The sequence below is a fragment of the Grammomys surdaster genome, unplaced genomic scaffold (genome assembly GCF_004785775.1).
Source record: "Grammomys surdaster isolate TR1022 unplaced genomic scaffold, NIH_TR_1.0 165, whole genome shotgun sequence".
NCBI classification, from domain to species: domain Eukaryota; kingdom Metazoa; phylum Chordata; class Mammalia; order Rodentia; family Muridae; genus Grammomys; species Grammomys surdaster.
The window spans coordinates 6796546-6821153 of NW_021604613.1; positions in this window are offsets into that span (position 1 = coordinate 6796546).

A 24608-nucleotide genomic window follows, 5' to 3' on the forward strand; every position below is an offset into this window, starting at 1 on the left:
GTCTTTGAATTTATTTTATAAAAGTACAATGAAATCTCAACAACTCAATAACTTTGTATTAATAATATTTAAAGAATAAGAGAGACTACCTCAATGTTATAAATTGAAAGAACAAACTGGGTATTAATGAAATTAACATCTAGCAGTTGGAAAATATTGACTTGGTAGCAGGGAGTCTGTTATCCTTGCTGTTACCCTGAACATTTCAATTTCAAAAAGTTGCATGACTTTGAGTCTCCTCCATGTGAGACACTGTGCCTGACATAAGGATTTATTTCTGGCTTTCCATCAGCTTCTAATTAATAGCACCACTGTGTGCTACATGATGTGAGAATTGAAAATCTCTAAACAGTACCACAGGAACACCGCATTTCACTGCTACTTGAAAAAACACCTGATCAGTTACCCAGCTGTTTCCTCCAGATGTTGTCTGTAAACTCAAAGGTCATTGCTTCACAAATGCTGAGATTGATTTGATTTAAAGTATCTTATTGTAGAAAAGGCCCAGTATTAAAATGAAGTTTTCACATAGTCACAGGAACACAAAATCAAAACTTAAGAGCTTATCAGACGCACATTTCTAATCTTTGTGAACCTAAATACAAACTCTATATTCTGTAGTTATTTTTTTGTACATAAAATATGTAAAAGTATACTATTCTCTGTTTTTAAGAAAAGTATTGTTTTACCTTTGGATGAACTCACATTAAAAATATTATGTGTTATTATTAGAGAAGAATAATGAGCCACACAGTTCAGTAAAAGATAAAAATTTGACAAATAATATTATTATTGAAAAAAAAGAAAATATACTACTATCACCTGAATTTCTTTCTAATGTTAATCTGGATGTAAAATGTTAAGAAGCAATCTAAAGGATGGAGTTAAATCTTTGTGTTTCCATTTTACTACAGTGTTTTATAAGACATAGAAATAGCTGCATAAGATACTCTTATGATAGGATATTATTAGAGCCAAAGGTAATAAAATTAGTTATTTATAAAGGATTTTATGACACTTAATTACAAGCATTATTTTTATAATAACATCAAGATGCAAGCAACATTCTTGCAATAACCGTGCAGCATTCAAATAGCAAACTAAGTATCCCTGCAATGTTATAATAGTCTGATGGAGATGCAATATTATAAAATAACCTGTAACTCTAGGCTACTATTTCTCTTTTCATATAGGATAATATGTATTTTCATTATATATATATATATATATATATATATATATATATATATATATATATTCTATTCGTGAATCAAACGAAATAAAATCCAATCTTCAAGAATGACTCTATTCATAGCATTTAACATATGAACATCTATTATCTATTATCTTCTACTGTGCCCTTGGTTGTGCAGGACTCTGGCAACTTTACTTTTTTCACATAAAAATAATACCATACATCTATATGACTTGTATGCATATACATGCTCTGTATGACCAAAGCATATTTTGAACAATGAATAAGTGTCACTAGTCTTCAAAAATAATCACTATGTACTAAATTATTAGCAGCTCTTACATGAAAATTTAGAAAATTGGAATATAAAGTATTTTTAGATGCACAGATTTTATAATATAATAAAAGTTACTAAACCAAAGTCCAAAAAATACAAAAGAAAACTCATTGAGATTTTGATGTAGTGATTATTGAAAAACATTAAGTTGAGGCATTTAAATTTTATTTTAAGGAGAGCAAATAATGAAAAATGCTAAAAAAACTAAAAATCACATATATAATATATATACATACATATATATTAGATTATAAATATATGAGATGATATATCTACATTTTTATATTGTATATAATATATACAAATTATATGTTATATATAATATATGCATCTCTTTATGCTCTGAAATAGATGATAGTTCCTTTCAGACTTTACACATAAGAGAACTGAGGATTGATAAAAGTCTATTTAATTTAGCAAAATAAAACTCTAATAAAATATGTCAGATCATTATAACACATTTACCAGGACTCAGCTACAGATAATTATTTTAATTTTAATCAAATTACATTTTGGAACAGATAGTTGGGCAGATAAAGACAAAGAATTGATTTATAAAACTAATGTATTTTTTCAGTTAAATAACTGAGAATACAATAGAAGATTTTACTAAAAAATCATGCGAAATGGTTTTAAGTCAACAACAGAGCTGTAAAAACACCAGTCTACTAAATGCAGCATAAACCAGTGCCACTTCTTAAAGAAGATTATAAATACAGAATTTTAAAATATGAACCACCCTCTGACACAAAGGAAAAGAAACCTCCATGGAAAACAAATGGAATAGAAAACTTCGATATATGCAATGGAAGAGATGATAGGCTTGTAAGAGAATAATGTAGAGCACCAGAGCTAACAGACCACATAGCATTTCACTTCCCCATGGAAATAGTACTTGATGGACTGAGATAAATTTATCTATATTAAGACAAGAATTAAAATTCTACTTATCCTCTAATCAATGAATATTGACCATGAAATTACTAATATGAGGTTTTTGATGGGCAGAGAGCTGTGCACAGGATTTGTGATGATGTGAGATTGTGAGAATTGTTACACAGATGCAGCATAAAGAAAAGGTCTGAGAACTACATGGGTTCAACATTGAATCCTGAATGATTCTAACAGCAAAATCTATCGAAACACAGAACAAAACAACAGAGGAATGAAAAGAATATCAGAAGGAAAAATCAATTACAAGTGAGTATGTGAATATGTCAAGAAACCAATAGGACGTCAAAAGGATGCTGATTGCAACTCTTACCTCTTTAAAGTTACTAGACTTAAACAATAAGTTGGCCAAATGCTACATGTGAGTTTAAATTAAGGAACAACATAATACACATGAATGCCATGTTAAGAGAAGGGTTATAGATGTAGCTGCACAAGAATAGAAAATATATTTCTTGAGTTAGATTGAAGGCAAGCATGTCAACATCAAAAAAAGCTAAGAAAAAGCTCAACATTTGTCACTGCCTGGAAGAGTTCACATGTTGGCTTTGCAGAATGCTGTCGCATAGCCCTATGGAATAGCAGTGTGGAAACCCGAGAATCCCAACCCAATGAGAATAAGTAAAAGCTATTTATCAGTGCTTGTTACAGCAAGAGTGTCAGCTACCACACTTTGACAGATACCCAATGGCAGGAATAATAGATATAAGAGCTTCATACTGGAAATGAGAAGACCTCAGGCATGCCCTGAACCTAGATGCCAGCTCAGAGAAGCTCTAAGCACACCAAGTATGAGTAAGGCATTTGCTCAATTGAAAACACCTTTGATCTCATTAAGATAGTTGGTGGTTGGAAGTAGGCATAAAAAATTAGGCAAGATGTCAGTTCTTAATCAAATAGTAACCATTTGGGACAACTTGTTGCTAACGTCATTGTTTGACTTGCTGGACAGTTGGTACTGATAGCTGTGTGATTTCCTACTGGTCTAAGAAGACCAGGTAGCCTCTCATTCTGGGTATTGTCTATAGGAGATTGATTTCTAACACAGGTTGCTGCAAGTTGTGATTTCTATTTTTATACATGCTCTGGTCATATTTCATTTTCACAGTGTCTCTTACTGGAATTGTTTCAACATGATATATTATACAAATATATGCACATATGTAGGAAATCTTTACATCAGTGTGCACCAGCTTTTCTTGAAAACAATTCTCACATTACACTAATACTTTCCTTCATTGTTTCTCCTAAGCAGAATCAGCCACAAGTAATTATTGCCTGCCCAGATATCAATAAAATGATGGGACAATTAGTGAGGACCACCTAATTTTATAAGAGAAAAATATTTGATTTTTCATCAGATACTTCAAAAGACACATTGCTTATGAAATAGTTATATAAATCATATGTGTGCTGCAATGAGTAAAGGAGACCTGATTGCTCCTTGGGAGTTGGGATAAGCTTCCTGATATAAAACTCAACCATGAATATCTGTGAAGTTAAAGCTTGTATAACACAATGTTCCTCTACTCTCTGAACATTTTCACAATACTATACATGTAAATGAGTAGTTCTGTGCAGTGTCTCAATAGAAAATACAAGAACACTCCTCTAGTTTCTTCCCAGAATGTAAAATGCTTGAAACAGAAATGCATTTCTTCCTCTGTCCAAGAAACTACTAATTCTTCTTTGCTTTTCATAACCTTTATTCAGAATTCTGACATCAATAGTTTGACAAAATGCAGCTGCCTGCTCCCCCAGTAAATGTCTTTCTGAACACATTTGGCTGTGTGTCCTTAGAACATCCTTAATCCAGCAGAAGTACTTCTAAATTAATTCTCAGAACAGTTGCCCTCCATTTCTCCTCTCTTGACTGCAAACATCCTATTCTCTACCCTCTGCCTCTTCAACTCTTCACAGAAGTAGAAGGCATAAGCAACATTCCCTGAGCTTTAAATTCTAGCTGTTTCTCCCTTGGCACTGAACATACCAATATATCTACCAGATAGCATGCCTTACACTCAGACTTGGGAGGAGACTACAATGAATTGAGTCAGTATTTAAAGTTAACATCTTCAAGCAAATTGAAAGGAATCTCGAGATATCAGATGCCTACATGACAGAAAGGTGGAGTCACATAAAATTGACTGTTCAGCAAATTGACTAAAAGTTCAACCCCATGTGTTGCAGGAATGCACATGAGCAAGAAAAGAATTTGCCTGATATTTCCAAGAACTTGTGTCATTTTAGGCTTATAGATTGTGAATTCAAGAGGAAAGCTTCCCAACTTTTGGAATATTTTCTCCTGCTTGTAACTTTCAATATTAAGATTCAATAGAAGATAGACGTTCAGAAAAGAACAACATGAATATTCTGACTGTGGTAAATAACTCAGGACTCCTTCTTCAGGCCCATAGCTATATTGCAAATATTACAGTTGCAAAATGTGAAAGGGGCCAAGAAAAGAGTGAGCTCTCAGTGCTCTAAACCCCTCTAAGTATTTCTTGATATTTGGAATTATTAATACAGACTCTTGGCACAAGTCCACAGATGACCTAGAATACTCTATTGTTTCCTTTTACTTCAACGTAAAAGGCCAGAGCCATGACTTTGCCAAGAGATTTAAGAAGGTAAGACCATATAGATACTTCACTACTCAAGACTGAGTTCAAAGTCACAACATGATTTTAACATAGATTAACTTCCTAATGAATCCACAGAATGAAATAAACAACCTTGAAGTGTAAATATATTCTCTTGAGCTTTGAACACAACTTTAAAGGCTGTAAGTAGGAAAGTATCTCTCCTTCCCCACTCTGGGAAAGAGTAACAGCCATGGCAGAACAGATCCTTACATACAGCAGAGGCCTTGCTCATTTCAGCTGTGGCCACTGAAGACACTGGGCTATGAGCTCGACTGATGCATGGGGTACAAGACTTTGGGCTAGGACAAAAAAGTAAGCTCAGACATTTTGGTCATCTAATAGGCCCTTGGAAACAGTGATCATGGAACTTTGTTTATTACCTTGCTTGTTATTTGACTATTTGTGTTTATTGTCTTGATTTTTCTTTGACTATTTGCATCTATGGCATTCCAACTTCCTCAACCTAGAACTGACCTTAATACATGCATGTAATTAGAATGGTATAAAAGCAGATTGGGGAAAAAAAGAGTTTCATGATTATTTCACTCTGCATGGGTGGGGTGGGGGGAACAGAGAAGATAAGCAAGTACTGGAGCTCCCAGTGTAGGCAAAACAACAGTGAACACCAGGTTCAATGGGAGACCTTTCCTCAAAAGTAAGGTCAAGAGTGACAGAGGAAAACACCTTTTACAAATATACATATATGTAATGTATTTTATCACACTCTCCAACCATATTATTGGGGTTGTTTTGTGCATTTTGCTTGTTTTTTTGTTTGTTTGGGTTTTGGTTTGGTTTTGTTTTATCTCCCCTCAAAACATCCTAAGCATTTTGTTCTACTTTCCTACTTTCCTACTTTCATGTCTTTTGAGGAAGAACTGCTTTAACTGAGGGTTGCCAAAGTTGCACCAGAGAACTACTGCAGCTGATAAAAAAAAAAAACTTCAGCAAAGTGTCAGGATATAAAATTAACTAAAATGAGTAGCCTTCCCTTATACAAAGGATATACAGGCTGAGAAAGAAATCAAGGAAACAACATATTTCATAATAGCCACAACTAGCCATAAATTAACTTAGTGTAACTCTTACCAAACAAGTGAAAGATCTGTATGACCAGAACTTCAAATACCTGGAAAAAGAAATAGAAGATCTGAGAAAATGGAAAGACCTCCCATGTTCATGGATTGGTAGGATTAATACAGTGAAGATGGCCATCTTACTAAAAGGAATCTACAGATTCAATGCTATCTTCATCAAATTTCCAACACAATTCTTCACACACATGGAAAGAGCAATTCTCAACTTCAGATGGAAAAACAAACAAACAAACAAACAAAAAACAGGATAGACAAAACAATTCTCAACATAAAGGATCTTTTGGGGGAATCACCATCCCTGACCACAAACTGCACTACAGAGCAATAGTGATAAAGATCACATGATGTTGGTACAGAGACAGACAGGTTGATGAATGGAATAGAATCAAAGGCCCAGAAATTAACCCACACATCTATGGATACTTGATCTTTGACAAAGAAGCCAAAAACATACAGTGAAAAAAGAAAACCTATTCAATAAATGAGGCTGGCCTAACTGGCAGTCTTTCAGTAGAAGAATGAAAATAGATCCATATTTATCACCTTGTACAAAGCTCAAGTCTAAATTGATCAAGGAATTCAACATAAAACCAGATACACTGAATCCAATAGAAGAGAAAGTGGGAAAGAGACTCGAACTCATTGGCACAGGGGGAAATTTCCTGAACAGAATACCAATGGCTCCGGCTCTAAGATCAACAAATAATAAATGGGACCTCATGAAACTGAAAAGTTTCTGTAAGGCAAAAGACACCATTCCTCATATCAGCTGGTGTCTGCGGTCTGGTTGGTAGTCCAGTGGTTGAGAGATCTCAGGGTCCAGGTTAATTGAGATTGCTGGTAAAATAATTTTAAAAAATATTTTTATTATATTTATTTAGCTCAGCTAGTTGTAGAGACCCAGAAGAAAATTAGGGTGCATAGCCCTACCTTATTTTCAAGCTCATTATAAAACTACAACCATTTCACCATCTCACATTTTGACAAGTAAACAAAATTCAACATTACAATGTCAATTCAGAATTAAATTACTAGTCTAATGAAATCATTGTTTTAGTCCTAGAACTTAGATTTCATGTATTTTAAAGTTTCTTATATGAAATGAGTTAGATTCTTTCTTAAGCTGAGTTTCCTATAGGAAACTGGACTCACCCTCATCTACACCTCATGTACTCTTGCCTCAAACTCCCAAATACCTTGAATGTCTCTGATATTACTTGGAATTTTTGTTATTTTACATTTATATCACTGATAAGTTCTCCAATGTATCCTATTTTTAAATAAAAGTCCTACATTTCTTTGCTTTCTTTCTTGTCACTCTTTTCATTTGCATTAGTTCACTTCAAAAATTCATCTTCTTTATTAACAACCTGGGTTTATGAATCTTTCTGTTAATAAATAATATATGTATTCTCCTTTTAGGGAACATAAAACCTCAAAACCTTTGTGCTCAACTAATCTACTCTTCTTACATATTCAAACTAGGTGTTACTCCTTTTTGTAAGCTTGTAGACTGATGTCCCTGGAGATGCTAACAAGCATTCTGATCCCCAGAATGATGGATAAATCTGGAGATGAAGTGGATGAATCTGTTGACTTGATAAAACAGGTTTTCTCATGTGAGGATTTTATGATGAAAAGGTTACATTGACACCGATGTAACCATATGTGTCCTACAATGAGAGGTGTAAGAGAGGATGGCACAATGGTTGGAGTTCAAGAGTAGATAAATGAGGACTCAGAAGTAGTGAAATCCTCACAACCTACAAAGCAGGGAAAAGAAGGAAGCAATTTCTGCATCAACCAGAAGAAATCATCCTGATTGGCAACTGGAGCTCATGGAGTCTTGTTAGAGAGCTCAGTGTAAACACAATGAAATTTTCTGATTTAAACAACTAAGGTAGTGCTGACTTTAACAGCCACAGAACAACTTTTATCAGTTCCAGTTCCACTCAGTTCTCATGACTCACTTCAGCCACTTACTTTTCACTGTTCACACTTAGAGCTGCACAATTATCTCTAAAATCATTGTCCTTTTAGGCTAATTCTTATTTGGAATAGTAAATATCTTCATGCCATATTTTGGATGAAAAACATTTGAATAATAATTTTATTTGAATCTTTTCCTTTAAATATTTATTTATTTCTATATTCCTTACAATGAGAGTTATTAGTGGATAAAATTCTATATTTTCAGACTGCTATCAAGTCATTACTCCATTATTTTTGTGACTATAGTATTCTTTCAGGAGATAATTAGTCATAGTTTAGCTCATTTTTTTTCCTATAAATTGCTTCCTTCTACCATTTGAAGCTAATTACCTACTAATTCAACTACTTTCTCTTGTAGTTAATTAGCTATTTAAAAAATAATGAACTACAAAAGTCATTCTACTACATATAAAATGTAAAAGGTTACTCTTGAGCACAAATCACTTATTTTTATTTTTTCTTTAAAAAAATTTGATAACATATGCCTTAACCAAAACGTTTAGATCTTTTATTTTATTTTGTTGACCTTTGTCTAATCTTTATTCTCTATATTCAGTTGTTGAATTCCAATATTCTTTTTTGGTTTTTTTTTGCTAAAGTATATTATTTTTCATAAATTTAAAAAGTTAAACTACTATGATATGTTTTGTCCATAGAATTAATTTGGGATTTTCTTGGATTTTTTCTGATATTTTTAATCATTTATTTTTACTTTTCTACTTGTACAGATTTTCTATACTTGTATGCCTGTATGCCAAATGAAAGATTGGTTCCTGTAGACATCAGAAGGCATCAGGTTCCCTGTAGCTGAAGTTGTAGACTGGTACATGCCTCCATGTGGGTTCTGGGAACTGAAGTTATATCCTTTGTAAAGGTAACCAGTGCTCCTCTGAGCCACCACTCCAAACTTTTTTCTGATTAGTCATATCAAATGTGATCAATTTTAATCATCTTTTACTGTAGCATTCTTTTATACTATTTTATCATTTTTTCTTATTTTTTGTTTCATTTATTTTTCATGCTGATCTTCAATCCTTTTTTTTTTCTTTACTTCTACTTAGCTTTTGTGTGTGTGTGTTGTGTGTGTGTGTGTGTGTGTGTGTGTGTATGTGTGTCTGGTTTGTGCTTCTGTCATTTCAGTTCTTAAATCTTTTCTAATGCAGACTTTAATGCTATATAATTTCCTTTTCTTACTATCCAATATTTTTAAAATGTTGTGGATATTTCAACTAACTGTAAGGACCTGTGATTTTGTCTGATATTAATGACAATTCTAAGCCATTTCCAGCTGAATAATTTTTACTTTTATTCTGTACTTTATTTTCTAGCAAATTGTCCTGACGGGCATGTTTTAATTGCATGTGAGATATTTTGGGGTGTAGCTTAATAGTCACAGAGTACTCTTTTTTAACATTGCACACATGCAAGGTCTGAGACTTTCAAACTTCACATCTTTCCCTTCATTGATAGTATCCAGACTTCAACAAGTCATATATGCCCTAGAACGTAGTTAATTTATTTAATGACAGTTTTAATTGGGATTGTTTCTTAGAAACGTTTTAGGACACACAAAAAAGTGGTGTAATGATTAGCACTCTTCACCATTCAGAAGAGACTGCCCTAGGTTCTAAGCACTAGGACCCATGCTCTTATGCCTCTTAAATAAACTTTCATTGTAATCCTGTAGAAGGTATGTCTTCACTCAGCTTTCTGAGTTGATGTCCTTCACTTCTGAATGGCTTTCTCACGTTGATATGCTGACGCAGAGAATGTTCTCACATTTCTCAACACATTTTCTTTTTCAGGGCTCTTATTTCATGAACTGCAGCTGCTCTAGTCTTCTTTGTTTCTGAATCTCCATTTCATGGAGTCCATCACACTTGAGATCCTTCTTTTACTGATTCTGCACTATTGTCTCAGCCAAGAAGGCTTCAGTGAATACACAATTTTATTAGTAGTTTCAAATGTTGTTGATGTTGCTACTGTTCATTTGTTTAGGCATAGGCTAATATCAGTTAATTAATCTGAGCAGGAAGCAAAAGTTCCACTGTTTATTTTCATTTGGAATTCATTTGGTTTTTCAGTCAGTGAGTAAAATAATCAACGTCAATACTATGATCTGACCTGGGCTACTTCAGCTCTCCTTAGGCAGCCTGGTGTCTCTCCAAACCCAGAAGTCACTACATAGACATAGATGTTGAATGTAGAGCAGGCACAGAGTGTCTGTACAGGGTACACATGGCACAGTACAGCCCAGAACTCCTGGGCTCAATTTATCTAACAAGCAGAGCCGCCCAGGTGCCTGGGACCACAAGCATACATCAGTGTGCCTGGCAATAAGCTTATAGTTGTAAGTTAAAGCAGTTAAGAATGCTCCTTTATTACTTCATTGTATTTAAACTGTTTTAAATTTATAAGAACATATTCTTCTATTTAAAATGACAAAGAAAAAATCCACTAATAACAGCAATTATACGTTATGTGTGAACACTTCATCCGCTATAATTTATAGACAAAGGAGCAGACTTAAGACCAGGAGAGAAGTGAAGAAACCTGGCTCAACCAAAATTTATTATTTTATTTATTTTATTTTATTTTATTTTATTTATTGGATGTTTTATTTACATTTCATATGTTAACCCTTTACCCCAACCCCACCCACCAAGGAACCCCCTATCCCCTCACCCCTCCTCCTGCTTCTCTGCAGATGTACCCCTACCTACTCCCCACTCCCACCTCCCCAACCTCAAATTCTTACCCCCTGGAGCATCCAGCCTTCATGATACTAAGGATCTCTTCTCCTACCTATGCCCAGCAGGGCCCTCCACCCTTACATATAGAACTGAAGCCATGTATCCCTCCCTAAGTGCTCCCAGGCTGGTGATGTAGACCCTGGGAGCTCTGGCTGGTTGGTATTGTTGCTCTTCTCATGGGGCCTCAAACCCTTTCAGCTCCAACAGTCTTCACTCTAACTCCTCCATTGGGAACCCCATGATCAGTTCAATAGATAGCTGTGAGCATCTGCCTCTGAATATGTCAGACTCTTGCATACCTCTGAGGAGACATCTATATCAGGCTCTTATCAGCATGCACTTCCTGACTTCCACATCAGCATCTACCTTTGGTGACTGCACATGGGATGGATACTCAGGTGGGATGTGTGCCCTTCCCCCAGCCTTGAGCAGGCCTAAGAGATGAGACCTTGTTTACCACAATAGATCAAACAATAGGACTGTGAGATATGGCCTAAAGGCATTTCCTGCCCTTGGCAGAGGCAGTGCTTGCTTTGGCCTTGGCGCCTTTCTGGCTGCCTGTAGCCTGGTACAAGAGCTGAGAAGAATAGACTGCCTGCTGAGCTTGCTTTGAGACATCTCTGGCCTGCAATTACCTATGGATTCCTCTCACCTCCAGCAGGATGGTTTCTGCAACCCCAGCCTGCTGAAGCAAGAAGGAACTCTGGGGGTGGGGGTGGGTTATCCCCTTTAAATTGAAAGCTGAACAGTAAAACATTGAGCCTCAATCAGAAACCTTTGTCCTGGCTTCATCTCTTCCCGCCCTCTTGTCCCTTCCCAGCCTCTCTTTCAAGTGAACCCGGTCTACTGTGGCCGATGGCCCTCAACAGAATGCTCTTCAGATGGCCCCTCCTTCAGTTTTTGTCCCTCACTTTGTCTCCATATTTGCTCCCTTGAGTGTTTTCTTGCTCCTTCTAAGAAGGACTGAAGCACCTCCACTTGGTCTTCCTTCTTCATGAGCTTCATGTGGCCTGTGAGTTGAATTTTGGGTATTTCAAGATTCTCGGCTAATATTCTATAATCAGTGAGTGAATACCATGTGTGTTCTTTTGTGATTGGCTTACCTCACTCAGGATGATATTTTCTAGTTCCATCCATTTACATAGGAATTTCTTGAATTCATTGTTTTTAATAGCTGAGTAATACTCCATTGTGTAAATGTACCACATTTTTTGTATCCATCCCTCTGTTGAAGGACATCTGGGTTCTTTCCAGCTTCTGGCTATTATAAATAAGGCTGCTATGAACTTAGTTGAGCATATGTCCTTGTTATATGTTAGAGCATCTTCTGGGTATATGCCTAGGAGTGGTATAGATGGATCCTCAGGTAATGCTATGCCCAATTTTCTGAGGAGCTGCCAGACTGATTTCAAAAGTGGTTGCACCATCTTGCAGTCCCACCAATAATGAAGGAGTGTTCCTCTTTCTCCATACCCTCACCAGCATCTACTAGCACCTGAGTTTTTAATCTTAGCCATTCTGACTGGTGTGAGATGGAATCTCAGGGTTGTTTTCATTTGCATTTCCCTGATGACTAAGGATGCTGAACATTTCTTTAGGTGCTTCTCAGCCATTTGAGTTTCTTCAGTTGAGAATTCTTTGTTAAGCTCTATACCCCATTTTTAATAGGGTTATTTGGTTGTCTGGAGTCTAACTTCTTGAGTTCTTTGTATATATTGGATATTAGCCCTCTATCAGATGTAGGATTGATAAAGATCTTTTCCCAATTTGTTGGTTGTCATTTTGTTCTATTCACAGTGTCGTTTGCCTTACAGAAACTTTGCAATTTTATGAAGTCCCATTTGTCAATTCTTGATCTTAGAGCATAAGCCATTGGTGTTCTGTTCTGGAACTTTCTCCCTGTGCACAAGTATTTGAGGATCTTCCCCACCTTCTCTTCTATTAGTTTCAGTGTATCTGGATTTATGTGGAGGTCCTTTATCCATTTAGACTTGAGCTTTGTACATGGAGATAAGAATGGATCAATTTGCATTCTTCTACATGTTGTCCTCCAGTTGAACCAGCACCATTTGTTGAAAATGCTATCCTTTTTCCACTGGACAGTTTTAGCTCCTTTGTCAAAGATCAAGTGACCATAGGTGTTTGGGTTCATTTTTGGATCTTCAATTCTATTCCATTGATATTCCTGTCTGTCCCTATACCAATACCATGTAAGTTTTTTATCACTATTGCTCTGTAGTACAGCTAGAGGTCAGGGATGGTGATTCCTCCAGAAATTCTTTTATTGTTGAGAATACTTTTTGCTATCCTGGGTTTTTTGTTATTCCAAATGAATTTAAAAATTTCCTTTTCTAACTCTGTGAAGAATTGAGTTGGGATTTTAATGGGAATTTCATTGAATTTGTAGATTTCTTCTGGCAAGATGGCCATTTTTATTATATTAATCCTGCCAATCCATGAACAGGGGAGATCTTTCCATCTTCTACATACAATGTCAAATACTGTGAGACTTTGCTACTGCTCCCTCTTTCTCAGTTCTTCATTTTTAGTGCAATATATTCTTTGAGATATAACAAGATTTTAGTTGCCAGATGTGATTTATAAAGATAGCAAATGTCAATGGAAGGATTAACTTTTAAGACTATGTTGTTAATGTTTCACAATTTTATAAAGCTTTTCAGAACCAGGATCTCAGTTACCAAAGAGATAGGAGTCATTGTAAATAAATGTCACTGGAAAGGATACCATAATAGTACATTTAATTCCTTTCCTAATAATTCATAAAATCACCCTTGCCGTTTTGTCAAGTACTGCATTACAGGCTTACTCCATTCTTGTCATGTCAACAGTAAGGTCCAAGGCTTCTTTTACCTCAGCATCAGCTGCAGCATTAGTACTATTATGAAACTGTAAGAGAAAATTATCTTCTCATTTTCTGCATCATCCTTTAAGAGGTTTCGACTGTCATGGATGCTTTTGCTTTCGACAGGTTCTGTCTAGAATTCCACCCATTGTGATAGAGATGAAATTCCCTCAACATCTTTGCATCAGATAACAATAACAGAAATCTTTATCTAATATGGCATAAAGGTATTCTTCTAAAATAGCCAATAGTTAAGATCCATTTAAATAAAATGAGGGAAAAATACAATTATAATAATTGTAGGGCCGTGAAGTGGCTCAGCAGGTAATGGTGCTGGGAGCCAGGCATGATAATTTGGGTTCTAATTCCAGGCTGCACATGGTACAAGAAGAAAATAAGCTAATGGACTGTCTTCTGACCTCTACACATTGACCATGGCATGCATGCAAAGACATGTAAATAAATAAATGTAATAAAAATAACAAGTACTGTAAACATAAGGTAATCCAAATGACATATTTAGAGTAGAAACTGTTCCGAGTGACAACTTTCAACTTCTCCAGGACTGCCTACAATTTTTTATACATATTTTACACAAGGATATAACTGGGAGCTAAGTCCTTCCTTGAAGTGAGAGTTCTAAAATAAGCTCTTCTCATAGCATGAAATCTTAATATGGGTTATTCATTTTTAATTCAGTAAATATTTACTTTATTTGCCTTCATATTGCTCTTGTACTATGTGTTGTTAAAATACTGTAAATTTTGTCAACAAGAGTTGACAAAAATGGGGTTATGCTTTCTTTTACTTTTTAAAAACTACATGTACAATGTTTGTTATCTTACTGAGCACAACATGTTAGACCAAGATTCTCTGTAACGTGATCTTCACTTCATAAAGGAGGCACAGAAGTTGTGAGTGAATATAAGGTGTTATTTTCATCAGTGTCAAACTAAAAGGAGTCACAGTTCTTTTAAATTTAAGGATCAATTGGTATTGAATCATAAAACTTTGTATGTTCATTCATAGTAATTGAAATAAAAAAAACCCTGGAGGGTTGGTTTATAGCTAGAGAATGATGTTCAGGAAAGAAAAGAGAAGCTCATAGTATCTGTCAGTTTTCCCATGTTCTGACCCCAGGCTTCTCTGTCAGAACAACTAATGCTTTTGAGGCATAGATATCAAAGCTTTGCCTGCAACTAAAAACCAGCAGTGCTTTTTGTTCCTTACCTGGATATCCCTATTTGAATCAGGAATGGAAATTAACACAGAAATCAACTTAATGGAATGATTATCTAAACCATACATTATATACTCTATAAATTCATATGCAATAGATGGTAAATAAAGAGACAGATATATGAACATATACATGTATATACTGCAATCCAGTTATTATTATTTATCAGATATTTATCTTGGTAAACTAGTGTACAATATAACTAATCTTGAGATTAACAGGAATAAATCAGGATATTGTTTTCATATAAAGTTGGAGTATTTCCCTAAATATCACTAAAGAGATTCTCAATAGTTAAAAATACACATTTCATAAAAAATCTTTATATAAACCATATTTATTTATTTACTTATTAATAAATAATATGTTTATAAATAAATAAATAATAATATATTTATTTATTAATTGACTTTTAATTAATTTATTTTTTTACAAACTCTGGAGTATAAGCTCACCACCAATTTCTTATATAGCCCACAGACTATTAACTCCTGATTTATAACTTCATTTTTCAATTGTTGGGAATATGGCTTGTGCCTCCACAGCCAGAAAAGTAATCAAAAATGTCTACTCTTAGCTAAATACAGAAATTTCACAAGGAAATGAAACTCAAGTAATAATCCAGGGGATGGAGAGTTAACTCAGTCGCTAAGAGTATTGGCTGCTATTCCAGAAGACCTGGTTTTGAATCTCAGCACCTACAAGTTGGATCAAAGCTGTCTGTAAATTTAATTTTGGAATAACTGATATCTTTTCTGTTCTCTATAGGCATTGCATACATATAATATACAAATATAAGTGTGGGAATAAGACTCACATACATATAATGAAAATAATACATGTATGCGCATATATATATATATATATATATAGAGAGAGAGAGAGAGATAGAGAGAGAGAAAGCTACCTAAAATTATATTCTAACATGTTTTTATTTTTATATTTTGAAATAAAAGTATAATTACACAATCTTCTGTAGAAGAATTTTAATCCAGCAACATGGCTGCTCTTGCAAAGGATTACTTCGAAGACCTTCTAGATCTATATAATCCAGCTGAATGCAAACACATTCTATATTACAGTATGATCTGGCTGGAAAACAGACATACCCTTGATATACACCTTTAATCCCAAACAATGAAAGTAAATTTAGTTGGTAGAAGGAGGCACCCATGTTTGGAAGTGATATCTAACAAAGAGGCAGACAAAGTGACAAATCAGAGAAAGACTTGAGACAATGAGTCAGAGACAGGATATGCCCAACTCTCAAGAGAACAGTACACCAAGAAGAGGTTACTTTAGAGCAGGACAGGGAGAGGAGTGAGTGGTATGGCAGTTTTACCAGGAAGTTGTACAAAGACAGGTTGCAGAGACAAGACAGACACAGGTGAGGACAGAGAGAGGCAGAGCATGAAAAGCAGCCACATATGAGCTTGGAAGACATAACATACCACACTACCTTTGTTTTTATAATAGTAAGATGTTATGTTGAAGAAGGAAGGGAGGAAAGTCTTCATTAGTTCCTATGCATCAGAAATAGAGAAATGTACATCTTGCTAGGGGAAATGGAGAGGAATATAAAATCTAGACCTTAGAGATTCTGAACTAGGACAATTAAGGTTGAACCTAGTAGAGTTATTGACCTATATGCTCTTTATGGGAGAACTGTTTGAAAATTGAGCCACCATTAGCTTGTTAACCAAAATATTGTCTCACATTATTTCACCAACTCAACAATAATGAGCAGTATGACTTCATTCACTGAATTATAAAATCTAATGACAAAGCAAGTGTCAGACTTTGTCTTGGAACTCAGGATCTGGATTGTTGTGATGAAGATCAATGTCAAGAATAACGAACATAACCTGTAACTTACATATAGTGCCTTTGAAACTACTCAAGAGCTATATAAAATCCTGTATGTTGGTGCAAGCTGTACAAATCTGTATCTCTGTCCTTCCTCACCTACTTAAGGGATTTTCTGTTTGGCTTTAATAAAATTCTGATGCCCAATTAGCTAGAAAGTGGAAAGAGGATCTTCCTGTTGGGGAGAAAGGAACTCTGCAAAGAAGGAAGGGGAAGACACATTTGACAGACGATATCAAGGGAGACATGTGATTACTGGCCTGGAAGTTGTGTGGCTGGATGGGGCTACATGGTTGGGATAACTTATATAAGCCAGTTGAGAGTCTAAACAACTAAGTCCTAAGTTTTGAAATATTAAAATATCTCTCTGTTGAAGGACATCTGGGTTCTTTCCAGCTTCTGGCTATTATAAATAAAGCTACTATGAACATAGTGGAGCATATGTCCTTGTAATATGTTAGAGGATCTTCTGGATATATACCCAGGAGTGGTATAGCTGGGTCCACAGGTAATGATATGTCCAATTTTCTGAGGAACTGCCAGACTGTTTTCCAGAGTGGTTGCACCATGTTGCAATCCCACCAACAATGAAGGAGGATTCCTCTTTCTCCACATCCTCGCCAACATCTACTTACTATCACCTGAGTTTTTTTATCATAGCCTTTCTGACAGGTGTGAGGTGGAATCTCAGGGGTGTTTTGATTTGCATTTCCCTGATGACTAAGGATGCTGAACATTTCTTTAGGTACTTCTAGGCCATTCACATTTCCTCAATTGAGAATTCTTTGTTTAACTCTATACCCCATATTTTAATAGGGTTATTTGGTTGTCTGGAGTCTAATTTCTTGAGTTCTTTGTATATATTGGATATTAGCCTTCTGTCGGATGTGGGATTGGTAAAAATCTTTTCCCAATCTGTTGGAAGCCATTTTGTCCTGTTGACAGTGTCCTTTGCCTTACAGAAACTTTGCAATTTTATGAAGTCCCATTTGCCAATTCTTGATCTTAGAGCATAAGCCATTGGTGTTCTGTTCAGGAACTTTTCCCCTGTGCCTAGGTATTCTAGGGTCTTATATAACAAGGACATATGCTCAACTATGTTCATAGCAGCTTTATTTATAATAGCCAGAAGCTGGAAAGTACCCAGATGTCCTTCAACAGAGGAATGGATACAAAAAATGTGGTACATTTACATAATGGAATATTACTCAGCTATTAAAAACAATGAATTTGAGAAATTCTAGGTAAATGGATGGAACTAGAAAATATCATCCTGAGTAAGGTAACCCAATCACAAAAGAACACACATGGTATTCACACACTGATTATTGGATTTTAGCCCAGAAGCTTGAAATACCCAAGATTAAACTCACAAACCACATGAAGCTCATGAAGAATGAAGATCAAGTGGGGGCACTTCAGTCCTTATTAGAAGGAGAAACGAAATACTCAAGGGAGCAAATATTGAGACAAAGTGTGGGACAGAAACTGAAGGAGGGGACGTCTGCAGACCATTCCTGGGTACCCATTCCATGTGCAGTCACCAAAGGTAGACGCTGATGTGGATGTCAGGAAGTGCATGATGACAGGAGCCTGATACAGTTGTTTCCTTAGAGGTCTGCCAGAGTCTGACATATTCAGAGACAGATGCTCACAGCTAACCATTGAACTGATCATGGGGTTCCCAATGGATGAGTTAGAGTGAAGACTGAGGAGCTGAAAGGGTTTTCGACCCCATGGGGTGAGCAACAATACCAACCAACCAGAGCCTCCAGGGTCTAAACCACCAGGCTGGGAGCACTTAGGGAGGGACCCATGGCTCCAGCTGTATATGCAAGGGTGGATGGTCCTGTCAGGTACAGGTGGGAGAGGATATCCTTGGTCCCATGAAGGCTGGATGCTGTGTGTGTGGGAATTCGAGGGTGGGGAGGTGGGAGTGGGGGTTAGGTGGGGACACATCCTCATAGAAGCAGGAGGAGGGGAGATGGGATAGAGGATTCCTAGGCGGGAGGTTGGGGAAATGGGGTAAGGGGAGAACATCTGAAATGTAAATAAAATATCCAATTAAAAAAATGTCTCTCTGTGATTGTTTGGGGAACTAGCTAGTTAAGGAATAACTACAGCCCTAGTAATTTTCAGAAGCAATTAACATATCCAGAGTATGTGTTTCTTTTATTATACACCTTTACCCCAGGGAGGCAAGACTTACTGTTTTTATCATCATTATCAGGCATAGAGTAGAACGAAGGACAATGTTCTAAACCTGTGCACTCATCTTCTTCTAAGGGAGTCTATCATCTCCTGAATTATAGCATGAGATTAAAAGAAAATAAAACTAGAGAATAACATAATTCTCATCATCACATACACAACCTTGAAAGGAGAATTACAATACCAGTATTACAGGATACATTAAAAAAACCATGAAGATCTAATATGCATATTAAGCTCTAATACAGTGGTCCTAAACCTTCCTGAGGCTGTAACACTTTAATACATATCTTCATGTTGTTATGACTCCCAACCGTCCATTTATTTTATTCCTACTTTATATTTGTAACATTGTTACTTATATGAATTATAATGTGTACTCTGATTGCAGGATATTTGATATATGACACCCATGGGGTTTATAACCCACAGGTTGAGAAATGGTGCTGTAGCCTATAATGACAGAAAGATTAAAGGATCAGAAAGTGAACAAACTCTAAGCAGTGTAATCTCAGGACTACACTGCCTTTGAGGTATCCAGCTAATATTCCTTCTTGTCATTTAAATGGGGCTGATTCCTGTGGAATAGCTAGATGGTTTGAATATTTGTTGAAAATCTTTCATTATCTTGTTATTTCAGAACTAGCTCACGTCTGATTTCCATCTTGCATAGGATAAAGTACCCATTTGTTCATTGACATCATACAGCAAACTGATCTTCAACCAAGATGATAAGAATATGAATTGGAGAAATAATAGTTTTCAATGTATGGTGCAGAGAAAATTGTGTATACACATGTAGATCAAATTTGGTCATTGTTTCAAGCCATACATACAAGTTAATTTGAAGTAGATTAAAGTCTTTAAGCTTGTCCCAGTAACAAAGTCATGTACAGTAGACTTAAAACTAACTTAGAGTAACTCATATCTGTTCAGATTGTATAAATTTTATGCCTCTTACTAAAACACTGAAATGAACTATTTAGAATATCTGTATCACGTATGAATGAATGCTTAGAAATTATATGTTTAATTTTGAACATTGTACAATGAATAAATATCAATTACATTATGTTTTATTTTATGTACTCATCAAAGTAACTTTTTAATTCATTAAATGGCTTTCCATTATTTTTAGTCTACAACTACTGTGAATAAATACTGTTTGCTGCATTTTACTATGTATTTAAATAATTCTAAACAACATATTTATACTAATTTTTGTCATGTCAGACCTGGAGCTCAGTGCTCTGTACTAAGGTCCGATAAACGGTTGACACTCATATTCCTCTGGGTATTGTTGTATGTTAAAATTATCTTGGTAAATGAAGATAAATCCAAATGAAAATCTATTGTGGTCTAAAATACTTAGTTTCAAATTTTCAGCTTCAAAGTATGACTTCACTAGTTCCATTCAGGATTAGTCTAAATATATATGTGATTGTCTTATATTGTCCTTGCATATGTGTTAGCTACTTATTTTACTGACTGAAAGCACATTTCTAATAATCAATGTAAGAGCTGTTCCACTCTTCCCTATCTTAAACTGTCTGCCTCTACTTATTTTATTGTTTTGTTTTCTCTGGAAATGCTCTAGCCATCTTGTTTTGATTAGGGACTATCAAGGCTTTGTGAAATCTTCTGGAAATATTACTAGTGCCTTCCTAAGTTCTCTCTCATCTTCTAACCACTAATTCCCCACCAAAGACTCCTTTGACACTTTGATCTACAGTGGCTTCTAAAGTCACCTGTTTCAGGAGCTTTTAAGAGTGCCTCTTGCTTATTTATGGCATCAAATCTTCTACGGGCTCTAAATCAGACACAAAGTTTTAAGTTTTAAGCAATCATCCAGACTTTTCCAGAGTGACTTGCAAATCACCTGTTTAACTTTTGAGAATAAACTATGATTTTAAAATATCATGATTCGTCTTACACATCACTAACTCACTCAAGCTTTTTCTACTACTCATAGTGAACACTTATTGTGGTGAAAATTTAATCAAGAGTTTCTATACCACTTTTGATCACTTAGTTCCCAAATAAAAGAAACAAAACCTTTATATTTAAAAAAACTTTATACTTATAAAAAGCCTTAAAACCATTAGAGCTGGGCTGATATCTACCCTCTATCCTAGTTTCTCTGGTTCTCTGTCAATAACCCTGAGATATAACATGCCATTTTCTACCTGGGCTGCTACTATTCAAACTGGCTGGCCCTCAAGGCCATGTGCTCACACCTTTATCCACAGCAGGCATCTTCCTCCTTCTTCTCCCAATCTCCTTCCTTATGGTCATTGCCTCAGATCCCGGAGCCTGGAACCAAAACCTCATCTACCTCTCTTTTACCCAGCTATATGCTGTAGAAATCTTTATTCAACCAATAACTTTAAATTAAGGAGAAAATTTACATAACATCACTTGGTGTATATGAGGATCTCCTCATGCCTGAGGATGTCTTGTGAAAGAAATATCTTAATAATCTTCATTTTTTTTCAAACTCTGACACTAAACAGGAACCTCTCCTGTGAAGTCTGATGTTTGAGTCATTAAAAGACAGTCCATTTTTTAAAGTGATGTTTTAAGAGAGTCTTGTAATATATATTTTCTGAGTCTTTGAATATCATTTTGATTAATTTTTAGATGAAGCTTTTTATTCACATCCATTCTTCATTCATTTTCTTATTTTTAATTTTTTGCAAGTAGTTGAAGAAATACACATGCATGGACACATACACACACATTCATAATTTAAGTTCAGTTTTAAAATTTATATAAGTATTATGTAATTTTCCTACCCAGCTAGTGATTAAGTAAAAAGCTTCAGAACTTAAGTGGCTATAAGTATTTTTGTTGACTATCCTGAACTTTGGAGATCCTCTCTCATGTTGTGTTCATCTGTTTCCCTTTTGTTCTTTTTTTTTCGTTTTGACAAAAAAAAGTACTTTTGATTAACATGTTCATCAAAATCATCCCTGTTTCTTCTTCCTGAATGCCTGTAATTCTGAAATCCACTTGTCATTATCATTTCTCCTTACTTTTCAGATAATTCTCAATCATGTGACCACTTGCTTCCTTTAGACTACATTTGGTGAATGTTAGTAAGGCTTTAATCCATAGTAGCAATTTCAATTTTATCATTTCATTTTGCTTTCAACCTGTCATGTGGATTTAACTTCTAAAATTATGACTGGAGTAAGAGTCTTTGAAATTCCTTTTTATTTTATTTTATTTTATTTTATTTTATTTTATTTTATTAGTTCACTTCTTTAACAACAAATCTTAACTTCTTTTTGTTAATATTGATTATTTATATTCTTTGTAGTATATGAACTTTCTTATGCTTCACTGTTATACTGATTTTCCCAGGATTGTTATAATTTCTAATTGTGTCCTTTCATTCTCAAATGTGTGGTTTGAATTGCATGGTCATCCTAAGAATGGCTAACACATATTCTAAAATAACCTTCATATCTTTTGACCAATCAGTGTCAAGAGTCTTCTGTTTTTCTGAATACTAATCTGCCTCCACATCCCTATGTCGCTGTTTCTCTCCCTTGTTTTTCAGTATCTGAGAAATCAGGCAGCATGTTTACTCATCCATGCGTATTAGGAGATCTTAAGCACATCTCTCTGATAACTCTTTTTTTGAATATTTGTGGTTTGCTTTATTCACCTAATTCTTTCCTTTGTTCTTGTAATGATATCTGTTGTTACAATGATTACCTAAAGGCTTGAAAACTTAAATGCATTAGTTGATGTGTTTTGCCTAAGTAATTTCTACTTTTGCAGAGTTATAGATGTGAGCTTTCTAGAAAGAGAGAACACTAAGAATAATGAACCTTCCTTTAATGAGAATAATGTTACTGAATCTTCTGAATATCAGGTTGAAAACATCATTTTTTAGAGGACAGATATCCTAAAAACACACATGGACCTGTTTACCTGTTTATACATCTGCATTAATAATATGTATTAATTTATGGCATATTTTTGACTGAATTATAGATTTTAATATTTTCTTAAATTATGAGATTATTAAAATGACCATTGGTCAAAGGAAAGAAATTCACTTCAGAAAGTTTGCAATCTCTGTGAACCTCAAATATTTTATTATCTGTTTTAATTTTCTAGAGTGTTCAGGACCTTATATTTCTCTGAGACTTTTTCTTTTCCCTAAGGAAGACAGGGCATTTAGATAGTTGAGTAAAAATAAATACAATTACAGGCACATGGAGAAAACACTAGTAACAGTCTTACATACAAAGCATTTCTCTCATAATGTGCTCTTAGCTGTAGTTCAGAGAGGTACTAATTATTTGTTGCGCATGTCACTGGCCCTCCTGCTCTGTATTCATTGGCATTAGACATTGAACACATCTTTGGGGAAAGATAAAAGGTTTTGTTGTCACCTTTGTCTTTCAGTCTAAAGACGTTCATTGAAGAAGGAAACTTGTAATGAAAATGTTGGAGTCTGTATTGCAGAGGAAGTGGTGGGATGCACAGTTTGCCTACAACTGCTCAGCAAACTTAAGCTGAAAGTAATTCATGGGGACACCAGAAAATTATCATCATTGCTATGAAACAAGACAAAAATCAATGTGTCTGATAGACTGTCAGGAAACTTGTCATAGACAGAAAGTTTGTCCACAATTTAATGTCCAGATCCTGTCAACATTTGTAGTACATTTCAAACAAGATGGCAGGTGTAACTAATATTACATATAACAATTGTTAACAATGGGATGAGAGAGAGCCCACCCCGAACACTATTAATGATATTCTGCTATACTTACAGACAGGATCCCAGCATAGCTATCATCAGAGAGGCTTCACCTAGCATTAGTTGAGGGAAACTAATGCAGAGACTCACAAACATTAAGTGAGTCTTCAAGAATCCTGATGAAGAAGGAGAGGAAGGACTCAAAGATCCAAAGGGCTCAAGGACACCAAATGGCATCTTCAACCTGATATTTAAAAGATTCAGCAACATTATTCTCATTAAAGGAAGATGTATTATTCTTAGTATTCTCTCTTTCTAGAAAGTTTATATGCATAGCTCTACAAAAGTACAAAGTATTTAGGCAAAAAAAAAAAAACCCTATAGAATCAACTAACCTAGGCCCATAGGGGCTCATGAAAAAAGAAGTGCCCACCAGAAAGCATGCATGGGATAGACCTATGCCCTCTACACATATGTGACAGTTGTGCAGCTGAATCTTCATGTGGAACTCCTAAAGTGGTAGCAGGGACTGTTTCTGACTACATTACCCGCCTTTGGATCCCTTTCCTCTAACATGGTTGCAACCTGATATACTAAGGCCCATTGATATCTATGGGAATGCCTCCTTCTTTCTGAGAAGGGGAGGATGGTAAATAGAGTATAAGTGAAGAGGTGAGAGGGAGAGACTGGGAGGAGGAGAGGGAGTGGATGCTGTGGTCGGGATGTAAAGTAAATAAA